The sequence below is a fragment of the Crinia signifera genome, chromosome 8 (assembly GCF_055691185.1).
Source record: "Crinia signifera chromosome 8, ASM5569118v1, whole genome shotgun sequence".
In the NCBI taxonomy this organism is placed as follows: Eukaryota; Metazoa; Chordata; class Amphibia; order Anura; family Myobatrachidae; genus Crinia; species Crinia signifera.
In genome coordinates, this window is record NC_139224.1 from 111,440,702 (window position 1) to 111,456,008 (window position 15,307).

The 15,307-nt window shown below is 41.6% G+C and overlaps 2 protein-coding genes across 6 annotated transcripts in view; one reads left to right on the forward strand and one right to left on the reverse strand.

Moving 5' to 3' along the window:
- Positions 1-15,307, reverse strand: part of LOC146026374 (dimethylaniline monooxygenase [N-oxide-forming] 2-like) — a 149,410-nt gene that overhangs the window by 114,970 nt on the left and 19,133 nt on the right. The gene's annotated exons all lie outside the window — the stretch shown is intronic.
- LOC146026373 (flavin-containing monooxygenase 3-like) overlaps positions 95-15,307 on the forward strand; it is a 52,916-nt gene continuing 37,703 nt past the window's right edge. The window contains exon 1 of one of the 4 annotated variants that reach the window (XM_083156990.1): positions 95-246. The gene's annotated coding sequence lies outside the window, so the exon portion shown is untranslated. Of the gene's footprint in view, positions 247-12,685; positions 12,836-15,307 lie in introns of those variants that run through there. The other 3 variants (XM_083156992.1, XM_083156991.1, XM_083156993.1) reach the window with 3 other exon arrangements.

Genomic DNA, 15,307 nt, shown 5'->3' on the forward strand with positions numbered 1-15,307 from the left:
ACATAGCTGTTCCTCTTGCTAGTTTAAGTAAATATCTAGGTGGGCATATTGCTTTAAAACTCTCATTGCTGGATTGTAGAGCTCTGTTTCCAGGGAGGAGCCTACATTGCAGCTTGTTCCTCTGTATAAACCCTATGAAAAAATCCTGAAACATTTTGGGCTATTTAACTAGCAGAAGGTCAATGTCCTGTCACTGTAAAATTAAGCAAATCAGAAAAACAACATTGCAATCAAAATCAGCAAAATGTAAGTAACAGAGATCGCAAACACAAGAAACTATGCAATACTGCAATTGTACAGTAACTATTTGTTTAATATTTTACTAGTCACAACTTGCTTAGAAGTACAGTATTCTAGATTATATCATATTGTACAGAAATGTTTTGCGACTCTGTTTTATTAAAAACTTACATTAAGCTTTTGTATTCTTTTCACTATTAAGAAATTTGAAATAATGCTCTTTGCAGTTAGTTGTAATTTATATATATATATATATATATATATATATATATAAATATATATATATATATATATATATACAAATCCCAATGACTGGCACTCCAGCAATGAAACAGCGGCGCAGGTGCCTCTCCAAAGAAAAGTACATATACGTCCAGGGAACGGATGGCACTCTGCTTCAATAATAATAAAGTAGGCAACACAAGGTGTTATTATTGAAGCAGAGTGCCATCCGTTCCCTGGACGTATATATATATATATATATATATATAAAAACTAGTGTGATGTAGGTTGAAAACTGTATTCGGCATTCTGTTTCTTTACGTTACAGACGATTGAGCTGTTTCCATGTACTTGAGAGGAGGGGAGAATCAAATACTGATGTGTGAGAGGAAAGGGTTAATGCTGAGTACATAAAACACGTGGGGGCATGATCTTTTTCTCTTGGGAACATATGATGTTAACATAGCAACCTACTGCATTTCACAGAGACATTATTTTGCAAACTGAAGTTCATATTTACCTGTGATTAATTTTAGGATCATTATTCTGCAATTCATGGGCATCTGGTGCATATACAGGTTGAGTATCCCTTATCCAAAATGCTCGGGACCAGGAGAATTTTGGATAACGGATTATTCCGTATTTCAGAATATTTTAATATTTCAATGATGTATTTTGAAGTATCTTGCATTTATGTTGTATAAACACATCAAACACATGAAATACACACAAATATATTTTATTTGTTCAAAAAACAAGGTTTCAAGAACATGAAAAAAGTTTGTGTACTATCTCAGATATTGAATTTGAATGCCAAGCAATCATTTTCTTGTACATATATAGTGGCAGTTACATATCATGTCACCAGTAGTGCTGTTACAAATGTCCCCAGTGAGTTTTTAACAATTTTTTTTTTTTTTTTTTCACTTTCTGGAATGTATGGTTTTCGGAATAATTCGGATAAGGGATATTCGGACACGGGATACTCAACCTGTACTTGACAAAAAAAATCACTGTATTAAGTTTTCTATTTTCTCTAAATAGCAAATTATGGGGGTTATTAAGATTTGATCGCTGTTGTGCGAATTTACAATCCGTTCAATTATCAAACGACTCTGCATGCCTATGGATCGTAGCATGCATGTGCGAGCCAAAATAGCAAAAGATTCTAATTGTAGTTCACTCACAATTTGACTGACATTAAGTCAGCGTTTAAGGGTGTTAACAAGAAAAAATTCAGGAATGCCCAGGCGTATTTCAGGAGGGTCTGTGAAGTCACCTCCGGCCTTGAACTTCCTGTCTCTGTAGCAGATTTGTGAAAGGTTATGCCATACGGTATGGTATAACTTAGCAACAGTCTGGATTCGGATGGTTGTTTATTTATTTATTAAGAGTTTCTTATATAGGGCACACATATTCCGCAGCGCTTTACAGAGAATATTTGAACATTCACATCAGTCCCTGCCCCAGTGGAGCATGCAATCTATATTCCCTACCACATGTACACGCACACACATTCATTCTAGGGTTAATTTTTTTTAGGAGACAAATAACCTACCAGTATATTTTTGGATTGTATGAAACCCACGCAAGTACGGGGAAAAAATACAAACTCCACACAGTTAGGAACACGACAGTCGGAATCCTAACTTACAGGGGCTATTTTCCTTCATGGGGGTCCATGACCCCCATAGAGGGAGAATAGAATAGGTGGTGAGCTCAGATGTTGGAGAAATGACATCAGTCGTTGGGCAGTACAGATGGTGTAACGGTTAGCATTACTACCTAACAGCACTGAGGTCATAGGTTTGTTTCCACCATGGCCCCATACACCAGAACAATATTGCATTCAATCATACAATCTCAACTTGTTGTAGGACGGATTGTATGCAGATTGTATGCACATCGTGTGCACACAATTGTGCAATGCGTGGTCCCGCTGGTTGGGAGATTGGTCCTCAATCAGTAAATATTTAATAAAACACATCAATTAAAACATATTGGGGGAAATTTACTAAAGGAAATTTGTTTAAAAAATAGGTGTATTTGTATCCAGAAATACACTTATTTTTGACATTTACTATCCCGAAAATACGGCAATTCGTATTCGTCTTGATGTGCTATCAATACGAATAAGAATTGCTGTATTTTCGGGATAGTAAATGTCAAAAATAAGTGCATTTCTGGATACAAATACACCTATTTTTTTTACAAATTTCCTTTAGTAAATTTCCCCCATTATCTAAGAAATTAGTAGCATTGTGCATATAGTTTTGGAAAAAAAACAAAAATAGACAGCACAGCTGTGCACTAGTAGAGATGGGGTTGCCTGGTAACTATTACATCTATTGCATCTACAGTAGGTTACCAGGTAACGCCATGTCTATTAAGTGCCCAGCTGTGCTGTTTATTTGTGTATTGTCTTCAAACGTAGTATATGTAAGTACATTGTGAATACAGGGTTAATAAATGGTTCCATATCTGCTAATTCTTTCCATACTTTGCAAAATCTGTGTTTTTTAATGCTATTGAGTGTAATTCTTATGTTTGCAAGGTGCTATTTGGTAGCCAGTTTAGTTTAGGGTATACCCCAGCAACCCACTGCAAAGACACCTTTGAAAAAGCTACACATATGTACTGAAACGCGTCCTGGTTTTCCACCTGTTATATGGATACATGTACTAGGACCATCCTCTGAACTTTGCATGGGGGTTAATATTACCCGAAACTCTGTCACTGTGACAACATACTTTGAGGAGGAGGGCATGCCAGCCCCAACTACCAATATGTTTTAATGGCAAGGTGCCAAAAATGTACACAGCAATTGTGATACCAGCCCCAAGGAGGAAGGGCTCGCTACCTCCATTCCGAATTGCCACACTTCACAGAGGAGATACTATACTGGTAAATAAACCCTGAGGATTACAATACATGATAAACATATCCAGGACACTAAAAGGAACGGACACTGGTGATTCACAACCGGACTCATTCCAAGTCGGGTGACTATATTGCTATTTGCACAACGCTACCAATTTCTTAGATATTGTGTTTGAATTGATGTGTTTTAGTAAATATAATTGCACTGATTGTAGTTACACCTGGTCTATAGTGCAGTTACTTACCTATCTACACACAGCCATCTGCGATTTTGCACAGTAGTAATCAGCTCTGAATCAGGCCCAAAGTGGCTAATAAGTATGAAGATGATAGCTAATGCACGCATGTGAAAGCATAATATAGGCCCTTATTCTGGTTCACTCGCAAAGGCAAATACCTTCTCAAACGGACAAAACCATGTGCACTGCAGGTGGGGCAGATGTAACTTGTGCAGGGAGAATTAGATTTAGGTGGGATTTTACTTCAAACGGATATCTATATTGCAGTGTACAAATAAAGCAGTCAGTATTTTCCCTGCACAGATTCAAAATAACCCACCCAAATCTAAATCTCTCTGCACATGTTACATCTGCCCCGCCTGCAGTGCAGCATGGTTTTGTCCATTTGAGAAGGAATTTACCTTTGCGAGTGAACCAGAATAAGAGCCATAGTGTATGACCTGGCAATTAAAAATCATCTGTTAATGTACCCAGCATATTTGCCCAACTCTGTAGCTAGTGGTCAATTATAAATGGTGACTGTCATCACCTCCACCCCTCTATCCTTTATTTACGCCTGCCTCTAACCACCCACACATACAGTAATACCTCTTTCTCAGGTGTAAATGTGGCTAACGAAGAAGTAAGAACTGCAATGGTCTTTGCATGAGTACACTGCATTCTATGATAGTACCGATTATTGCTACTAATATTATGCCTACTACTTTTACTGATGGCCATCCTAATCTATATAAATAAAAATGTAAATGTTCGTTTGTTCAAAATCTTATATCTCCGAAATTTCTTTACTGATTGCTTTGAAATTTGGACATAACGTTGCATTTGTATACGTGCATGTTTTTATATACATACTGTACTATTATAGAAACGATGAAATTGCACAGTATCAGGCTGGAAGATACATCAGCAGCAACGAAGCTGTATGGTGAATTCTTTCATTTCCCATACATGAACGAAGTCCACCTGTTGTTCACTTAGCAGTACATCTACAAAATGGACAACGTGTTTACTTCAGAGCTGCAAATGTGCAACAAGCCCATCGCTGGCTACCGCACACATAATTATCGCATATGCACGTACATATGCGATAATTCGGGCATGGCTCCGCTTCCTCTTCCCTGCACCAGGAAGGGGATGTAGGGCTAGGGAGGAGGAGGCCACTAGTCCAGCCAGCACAGCATTGTGCTGCCCAGACAATAGTGTGGGAGGGGTCGGCAGGGGGTCATTGCAGGCTGGAGTGGGTCTGTGCGGGGCAGCGGGGGTCCATGCAGGGCAGCAGGGGTAATGTTAAGAAGCCCATAGGCTTCTATGGGGTATTGCCAGATTTTGCTTGCGGGTTTGAAAATGCGGGGAAAACTCTAGTAATGGGGTTTTTAACGCATTTTTGGTTTAGCGCATCCCGCCCATGGACAATTGTATGTTGCATGTTCTAGATTCTGCAAACCAACAAAAAATATTGTATACCCACAAGCATTGTTAAATTAAACATATTACAATCGTGCGCTTTCTCTTTTCTTTCTTTTCCATTTAACCAGACTGAGCCACAGCAACACATGGCCGGGTACAGCTAATGGGAAATATTAAGATAACTCTAGTATTGTCTATCTAACTGGACTTGGAATTGATGGCAAGCATTGTACTGTACATTTTGCTGGGCATTACTGACTGATAATACTGATAATGGTATTTTATTATGTCTAACTTTTGCTGGGTGCCGGATGGCTGACACCAGAGTAGGAATCCCGACTGTTAAAACCCGACACTCGCAATCCCGATGGTCACCGGCTATTCTCCCTCGTAGTGGTCCACGACCCCCATAGAGGGAGAATAGAATAGGTGGCGAGCACAGCGAGCCACTGTGCCCACAGCGTTGTGAGCACAGTGAGCCCGCAAGGGGCTTCGTTGCGCTCCCCCCGGCCAGACGGAATCCCGACGTGGGGCTAATTACTGTCGGAATCCCGACGGTCGGGGTCCTATACCACACCCCTATTGCTATTGGGTATTTGACAGGACAATATTTTTAGCAATGGACATTTCAATGTGAATTACCATTACCAGTTTACTGGACATTATTTTATTGGTGACCCCACTTTTTTGCCATGGAAGTTAATGGGCATCTTACAGGACCAAGTGTGGGTAGAACAACTGAAACTCAGGACCTAATTTTGCAAAGATTGCAGCTTAGCGAGTGCCAGAGAGCCCACCCCGCTACCCCACTTAAAATCCACCCCACCCACCATTGTTTCCCTTTGCAACCATGTGAGGGTATGTGCACTGACTTGCACATACCCTTTTACTTGCGGGCGTCCTGGACAAAGACAGTGCAGGTGGCTGATGTCTTGTGACATCAGCTGCCTGCCCCTGGCAACCATAGGCCTGCCCACGTACCCATGGGAATGCTCAGCATTTTCTTGGAGACACCCATAAAATTCTGTTCCTATGGCCCAGTGTCGCCACTGTTCCCATCTGCATTCATCCCTCCCTCCCCTCTGTGAAATGCCCAGTGAGTGAGCAACTCACAGTAGCCTTTCGTAGTCGGGTTTACGCATGCATAGGAGCAGGGGCTGAATTTGGATCACTACGTGTGATCCAGAATTGGATCCTCATTCTCTATCTACCTGCCAGTCTATTGGGCTTCTGCTCAGCTGTAAGTCTAAGAGGTCTGTGTATTAAGCCTTGGAGAGAGATGAAGTACCAGCCTATCAGCTCCTAACTCCCATGTTACAGGCTGTTTTTTATAAATATGGGTATATGAGGGCACTGCACTTTTAGCCCTTTTATTTGGTTCTAGACTGCTGCTCCAAACATCCAAGGTCCTGCTCTTTGGATATATCACATTTCACAGTGGGGGGGGGGGGGGGGGAACAGAAACTTCGGAGCGCTGTCTGTACCAAAAAAAAAACGGTTTATTAAACCAACATTTCTATAAAACACATCTCTATGTATCTACAGATGGAGCGCTTGTTAGCCAGCCTTTAGAATCGCCAGATCTCCTGAGCTGGCAGAAAGGAGTTCCACCTGATGGGACTGCGCGGGCATTTCACATGCTCGCATGTCCCCATCAGCACGGCGGTGGGGAGCAGATTCCATGCCTGTCTCCGCTTTAGGGAAGATAGGCAGGGAGAGTGGGGGCTAGGGGAGAGGACGGGAGAGCATCGGAGGGCAGCAGTGGCCTACGACAGAGCTGGGCGGGCGAGCTTCTCGTGCACGTGTGCCCCCTTCTATCTAATGGGGAACAGCGGCATTTGGGGTCTCCTCTATGAGGAATATGTTTTTTATTAAATTGTTGGTACAGACAGCGCTCTGATGTTTCTGGGGTTTTTTCCCCTTTTTTTGTTAAATGACAGAAGCTGTCTGACTGGTACTTTATCTACATCTACTTTATTTCTCTCCAAGGGTGGGATGCACCAAACCTTGCCAGTGCACACCGACACACTTCGCATGGGTATTGCATTGATTTTAATTATTTATGCACTAACATATTCAATTACTACTGCATAGGACACCTCCCAGGAGTCCATCTGGGCATGCGCAAAGTGACATGGGCAGCCGTGGGGGCTGCTGGGAGAGATCTGTATGGATGTTGTCCTGTCCTCTCTCAGGACAACATGCTTCCATAGGGTAATGATATCTTATGAGGTTTAGTGCATATGAAAATGCGATAAAAAAACGAGAAAAACTGTATTTTTACTTCATTTTTCCGTTAGGACATCCCGCCCTAAATTTTAGTACATAGACCCCATAGTTCCTTATATGCAGGGCCGGTATCAGGGGGGGTCTGGGGGTATTTGAGTCCCGGGCCCAGACAGAAATGGGGCCTGGGTGGCAGCGCTGTGGATAGTATGGGCTGAATGTGTATCAGATGTAACTAAAGATGCAGACAGCAAAAGCTGCATTACGAATGTGGCAGCAGCACTATCCGTGATCCAACAACAGCTTCCTGATTGGCAGCCAATCAGGAGCCAGTGCCACATTTGTAATGTTGGGCTTGCTGTCCCCAGTGCCAGATTAAGATCTAAATGGGCCTGGAGCTGAAAATTATCTAGGGCCTATTATGCGCAATAATAGGGGTTGTGGCCCCTAATAATATGCGGGGCGTGACCAGTGTTCTGGTTGGGTGGTCTGTACAAGGGTGGGTCTCTATTTTGTGTAAATACTTTCAACTAATTATATATGCCTGGAAAAGGCAGGGGACTGGCATAGGAAAAATGCAAAGGGTTTAGTATAGGGTAGAAAATGGCAAAGAGGTTGGCATATGCAAGGGCCTGGCACAGAAAAGAGGGAAATAGAAGCTGCAGTTATACCTACCTTCCAGCGGCTGCAGACTTTGGGATACTGTGCAGATCATGTATTGCCAGCACTGAGTGCAATGGCATATATATATATATATATAGCCAACGTAGAGGTGCGGCACTCGGACTAACAAAACAGGTCGAATAAAGGAGATGACTACTCGATCTGAAGACGTTTCAGTTCATTAACTGTTTTCGAGTCACAATATATATATATATATATATATATATATGTTGGAGGATCCGCACACTAGTTGATCACGAGGCAACAGGGAGGTGCTCCACTTTAAAGGAATCGAAATCCCAAATATAATTCTGTTTGTTGGAAGCAGGCACTCACCAAATAGCATCAGAGCAAGTTGAAAAAGATTTTTAATCAATCATCATGTATGTCGACGTTTCGATCCGCCACAGGGATCTTTGTCAAGACAGGATATGTCATAAACAAGACAAGCAGCACCAGGGAGTGCTGCTTGTCTTGTTTATGACATATCCTGTCTTGACAAAGATCCCTGTGGCGGATCGAAACGTCGACATACATGATGATTGATTAAAAATCTTTTTCAACTTGCTCTAATGCTATTTGGTGAGTGCCTGCTTCCAACAAACAGAATTATATATATATATATATATATATATATATATATATATATATATACTGTATATAGATGTGGTAATCGTGGCACACACTCGGTCTCATGAAAAAAGAAGCTGGGTACACGGAGGTACCCAGCTTCTTTTTTCATAAGAGCGAGTGTGTGCCACGATTACCACATCTGCATATCCCCCTTGCATGCAGCACCCTGGCAGTTGTTTATTGCATTGACTTTGACTTTGGAGTGCCTTCATTCTACTTGTATGTATAAATATATATATATATAGAATGGCTGGTGTCCGGCAACTCCTCCGCTGACAGGGGCAGCTATATTACTTGCCCAGGTGCCCGTGCTGAGGGCGAATTCTCACCAACGTATACAATAAAGTAGAAATGCACGTCACTCCGGGTCTGGTGTCAAACAAAGAAATTTACTGCGCAATGTCTACGCCGTTTCGGGCTGGGCCCGTCTTCAGGACATTAGACAATGTCCTGAAGACGGGCCCAGCCCGAAACGGCGTAGACATTGCGCAGTAAATTTCTTTGTTTGACACCAGACCCGGAGTGACGTGCATTTCTACTTTATTATATATATATATATATATATATATATATATATATATATATATATATATATATATATATATATATATATATATATATAAAGTATAGAGTGCGCTATGTCCACCACCCTTTAAATACAATTTATGGCAGACAAAATAATTGAAATTTCAACAAGAATTTCTATTTCTCAGACAGAGACAAATAGTTTCATGATTCTGTTCATCCAACCATAGAGATCCCAACGCGGTTCGTCAAAAATTACTTCATCAGGGGAAAGCTTTGCTTTTTTTCTCTAAACCTTTGCATATAGGTTAAAGGTAGAATCCTATTAGAGGATAATTCTTGTGTCAATAAATGGACACTTATTTTCCAGCAGGAAAACAGATTTCACATATAACATATTTCCAACAATAATTTGGATAATCCAACAGATAATAAGCAGTGACCTTTAAAGATTCTGTAGGAATTAAACAAGGGTGGAGATGCAATGTAATCTCAACCACAACTGTCCAAAATATATGAAAAATTTACTTAGTGCTCCCTGTGGATATGTGCTCTCCAGTGTCCAGATAGCAAGTCATACTGTATATACACACACACATACATATAAACATACATACACACAGACACACACACACAAAAAACTTGGTAGACAACATTTCAGCACCTTTTATGTGGTCATCTATGTTTACCACACCATATACCCCTTATACAAATCATGCAACACATTAGTAACCCCTTATACTGTACTTATTCTTACACATTATTCCATATGGAATGAGCCAAAATTCACACCGACTGAGCCAAAATTCACACTACGGCACACGGATTGACTCAAAATTCACATTTTGCCACATGGATACACACTATACCAAATGAATTGAGCAAAAATTCACAATATGCTTCATAAACAGGGGCATTGCACGCCAAAAGCGTGCCTTAAAAATTTACACCATAATGCCCATTACATGTTAAGACACACACCATAATGTACATTATGTATTAGGCCAAAAACCATAATGCCTATTAAAAATTATGCTACAAAAGTGCTGCTTACCTACATGCTTATTGCCAAGGGTTCCCTGCTCATTGCCAGGGGTTCCATGCTTGTTGCCATGTGGGATTACATGCTCATTGCCAAGGGAGAATACATGCTTGCGGTAACTGGGGGACAGCCGCCGCCGGGCAGAAGTGACAGCCATTGACAGCCGGGCAGAGAGCAAGGGACTGCCTGGCTGCATTCAGAGCACTGCAGGTCCCAGCTATTTGAAATAATACCCCTTTCACACCACGAAATGTAGGGACTTACTGGGGAATATTGTCCCAGGATCATGCAGGGCCTCTTTAACACCAGCCTAGTCCCTGCATTTTCTGGTGTGAGTGGGGGAGAACACCACCCACTTTTACTAACACAACCACCCCTTTAACCAACCGGCTATAGCTTCGGAATCAACTGACCCATTTACATGAGACCAGTATCATATTGAAGAACTTTTGAGTGGGCTTCAAATGATTTTGGTCCCGTGAAACTGGACCATTGGTTCCAGAGAAATCTACCCTCAAACAACATGAACAGCCATGAAATTACATTTCAGAAATGAAAAAATCGGTTCACTCGCAATATCTCTGGAACCAATTAACCCATATGGACCATCCTCATATCAGATTGAAGGCCCAGCGATTTGGGTTCGAAAAAGATCAACCTCGAGCTTGTGTGATGCCAGAGAGGGAACTGGCAGCCGTTGAAACTGGGTGGGTAACTCCATGTTATCCTATGGAGAAAACGTTCCAGCTTTATCTCTGGTTCCTGGGGGGGCAGAGATGCGGGGCTTGGCTTGTTGGAAAGCCCCATCCCTCAGCTACAAAATGGGCATATTTGGATAGTGGGCCTGGAGCTGTAGCTCCATGAGGTCCATTGTTAATCCGGCCCTGGCTGTCCCCTTCTCTAGTTGGGGCTGCTTACCGGTGTGCTGATTTGGAGGGTTGTTAGCCGCTGTGCAGCTGTGAGAGGCGGACCACGGGCACAATACAAAGCCGTGCCTCCCGAGTCTGCCTCTCACTTGTGGCTGTCTTGCATTCTGCATGGCTCACCCTGCTGGCATTCAATGATAGCAATCGTGAGGCAATCCGGAGTGAGGAGAGGAGGGGACCAGCAAATTGTCAGTGATAGCAGCCAATCATCGCTGTGCCCGACTCTTCTTCAAGTGATTTGTACTTGGAGATTGGTCCCTTTTCCAGGAACTGCCACCTGTGTGCTCCTGTGGAAAAAACTGTCCAAAAACTGTTAAAAATAGCAGATGCCTTGAATCCCCATCAAAGCAGCTCTTTTCCCCTGGATCCCCATTGGAAATTTTTGCACTTTTTTGGGAAACCACCACCTGCATACTGTGGATTACAAATCATTGCACCATCGTGAGGACACCTCTCAAATCTGAGGACTGCATTTACCCTCCAGCGATCATTAAAAATCCTGCAAAGTTGATGGACTCCCTCATTCATCATCATATATGGATCCATACTGGAGAAGGAGCACAAGATATTCCATAGAGCTTTACTAGGACAAACGGAACTCCACAAAACTAAGTATACAACTTCCAATGTCCAATTAACCTATAGCTTAATATTGCACAATACACTTATTATTATTTGTATTTTATACTTTAATGTGCATATATTAATTTGTTATATATTAATTGATTATTTTTTTCAATTAATAAATTATTAACCATTGTAATTACTCAATTGATCTATTTCATTTAGCGCTCCACCAACATTTTTTCTACCTGGATAGATAGACAGGCAATAGGTCAACAACAAAAAGTTGACATGCACAAGGTCAATATTGCTAAAACATCGACACGCGCAAAAGGTTGACATGAGTTTTTTGTGATTTTATTTTCATTTTACTTTCTTACCTGTGCGAGGGTACACATTACCCATTGAGCTGTCAATCACCTCCATCTCCTACAGTTGCTGTACGGGTGGTTGTGGATTGCCCGTACATACAGAACAATGCACTCATATATCTTTAGATTCTATTCGACTGTGTTGAATAGTTGACATGATATATCTGTGAACCGATGATCTATCGATACATCGGCCATTCAACTAAGATACTGATTGACTAATTGGGTATTATAATTTAATTTTTATTTCTAGTTTTTTTTAGTCCTGAAAAAACTTGTTTCACTTCGGGAAGTGTTGTATGTTGTATGTAAATGGAAAATGACTTTAGATGCTAAATAGTGATGCTAATAGTGCCCAGCTTCTCCTGGGCGTTCCCATAGTAATTCGCTCGTGACGCAGGTGCCGGGGATGGGCAGCTTACGTCACCGGATGTCAGCTGCCTGCCCTCTTCCCGTTCCAAGGCTTCGGCGGCCATCGAATACACATACACACACGATGCAAATGGATGTTTATGCAAAACATGCGTGTGGGTGGAATATGCGTTCATGCAGGGGCCAGGCATTTGTGCGGGTGGCATTTAGTTGACTTGCAAAGCTGTAAATTTCACAGGTTTGTGAGTCAATCAGAATGACCTCCAAAATGTAGAACTGAAACCAATGGATCAAATATCAGTATGTGACGCAAGATGAAATTAATTATTTCCAAATAAGAGGAATGCAAAGTCAGAGGACAGTGCCGTTGGGAGAGCCAAATAGATGTCAGGTCATTGGTGGTGTAATATAGTATTCTGGAATTAGAGGAATGACATTACAGGGAAAATGTGCTGTCAATACAAGGCAAACAGCATGAGATTAAAGTGAACGATTTCCTAGCTGAAGCAGGTATAATGCTACCAGGTAACTGAAAAACATAAACTAGCAATTTAAAGAAACATTCAATTGAAAATAACATAACTGTATACAGTGTTTTAGAAAAATTTGATAACATTTTAATAATGCTTATTCTTGAGATGTGCAAATTGGATCTTTAGATCCGAATACACCCAAATTTTGTGGATCCAAACCAATTGAAATCTTCAAATGGTTGAGAATTCAAATTCCATGTTTTGTCTTGCAAAAATTAAATGATTTTTAGTTGTTTTATCGATTTTTATCAATGATTATACAGTGTTTTTTAAACTGGACAAAAATCCGAATAAGAAGCAAAACATTTGAGGGTGATTTTGGTAAATCTGAAAACATAATGATGAATAAGAATCGAAAACAAAAAGTGGGGGTCTGTGCACATTTGTAAATTATATATTTAAGCAATCAATAGATAATTCTTAATAGTGAGAAAAGCCTTCAATTTACTTTACTTTGTGCATTTCCTCTAGTCACCTATTGCATATCTCCTAGGGGGTAAATACTGTATCAAAGCATTGAGAGTGATAAAGTAGAGATATAACCAATCAGTTTCTAACTCTCATTTTACTGGCTGTGTTTGAAAAATTAAATGAATTGGTTAGTGCTTTATTTCTCCTATATTTCTCTAGGCTTTGATACATATCCCCTAGTCCCCTTGTTCATCTCACACTATTACTACTCTCGGTGAGATTGAAGTATGCATAAAGTGCAGGTGATTCTAACTGGAGATGCCAATCTCTGCACAGATTACCCACATCAGTCAGTAACAATTTAAACTGCTTTTGTGTAATACAGTACACCCCACTGTCCATGGCTCCCACTAGTCACTACAGCAGGATATGAACTGCAGGAATGTGTGGTAGAAAAGACAGAGCTGTCTTTCCAGCATTTTAGACCCTGAGCAAAGCAATGCACAGGGACCCCTACACAACCATGCTTTTATGTAGTGAATGTCTGTCAGCATTCTAATTGGTGGATAACCAGCTGTTATGAATCCAGATGTTACCCTGCAGCTGTGACCGCTGTCTCTGTTGATCTGTCTTGAGGGGTTGCCTGTATCTGCAAACGCTAAGGCTTTGCCTATAGTAGCCACGTTTGAAGGGGCGAATTAGGTCTGCCCCAACTCCAGTGCCACCAGGTCTTAAGATGAAACAAGGTACTGGAAACCCCTCAGAAACAGTCAAAAGGTGAAGCTAGCTAGTAAGGGCCTAACTGGGTAAAGACACTAACTAGTGGCTCCTGAGCCAAAACAAGGGAGGTGGAGTAGCTAACAGTATAAGTGACCTCGTCACAAACCATAAGTGACCTAGTTGCAAACATAAACATAATAAACCAGGAAAAGACAAAATATTACACCACACAAACCAGAGCAAAACACATGATGGTACTGAAGGTACCGAAATAAAGAATGACCCCACTGGACAGCGAGTATCAGCGCAAAACCTGCAGTGTACCCTGTACCACCCAGGATATCCGCATGGAACAAATAACAAGTGAAATAAAGATATAGCAAACAAGAATACAGGAAACAAACACCTGTACAGAATCAGGTGTGCAGCAGGAGTCCATGGATACAGCGAGAGTCCGGCCGGAATAAGAAGTTGACGGCTATGAAGAAAAGAGGAATAAGCCAGGGAAGCCAGACAAGAAACAAACTGCAGTGCAGGGGCCTGCAAAGACAAAACTATCACCAGCGAGGCGGGACTGGGCTGGACTGAGTCCCTTAAAAGGGCTGAAGGAACCAATAGGCTGTTGAGAAACCAGTCATTCCCCCCAGCAAAATAGAATCACCTGTGGGAGCGCAGGTATACCTGGCATCTCCCGTTTTCCGAACAACCACCCGGCGGAAGCTGTCACCCACACAACACAGGCTGACAGGAGCACTGGAACTCCCTGTCAGCCTGTGCAGGGGAAGCCACCGCTGATCGCAGCTAACACCAACCATCCATCAGTCAGCCTACTGGCATCCATTCACTGAAAGCTGGGAGGTAGACAGAGAATTATGCCTGACCACTCTGATTGTGCGACCACCCCCAAACTCCATCACTTGGATAACTCATTTCTACACTGCTCATCTTATTTGACAAGTACTTTAAGTACAATAACAGGTAATGGTTTCTTTAACCATGCACAGATGAGTTAATGTTTTACTTGCTCAGTAATTTCCCTACTGAATATAGGACCTTTTGGGGATACTTGAGGATTGGAGTCTCTAAACAACCCCTGCTCTTAGACTAACAGCTTGTCTACCATCCTTTACTCTTCCTGCAGGAAACACAAGCCTTTTAAACTCTTCTGTATGTTCTGGCCTTATTGACTGTGTATTTACACTGAATCTGACACCTACCACCCTCCTAGTTAATCCTCAGAACCGGTTCTCTGTTTTGTCTGACATTAATTTATCGCACAGCAGCACCTGGAGCTTAATCTGCTAGACACACGTGGTTATAATATTTATATTAC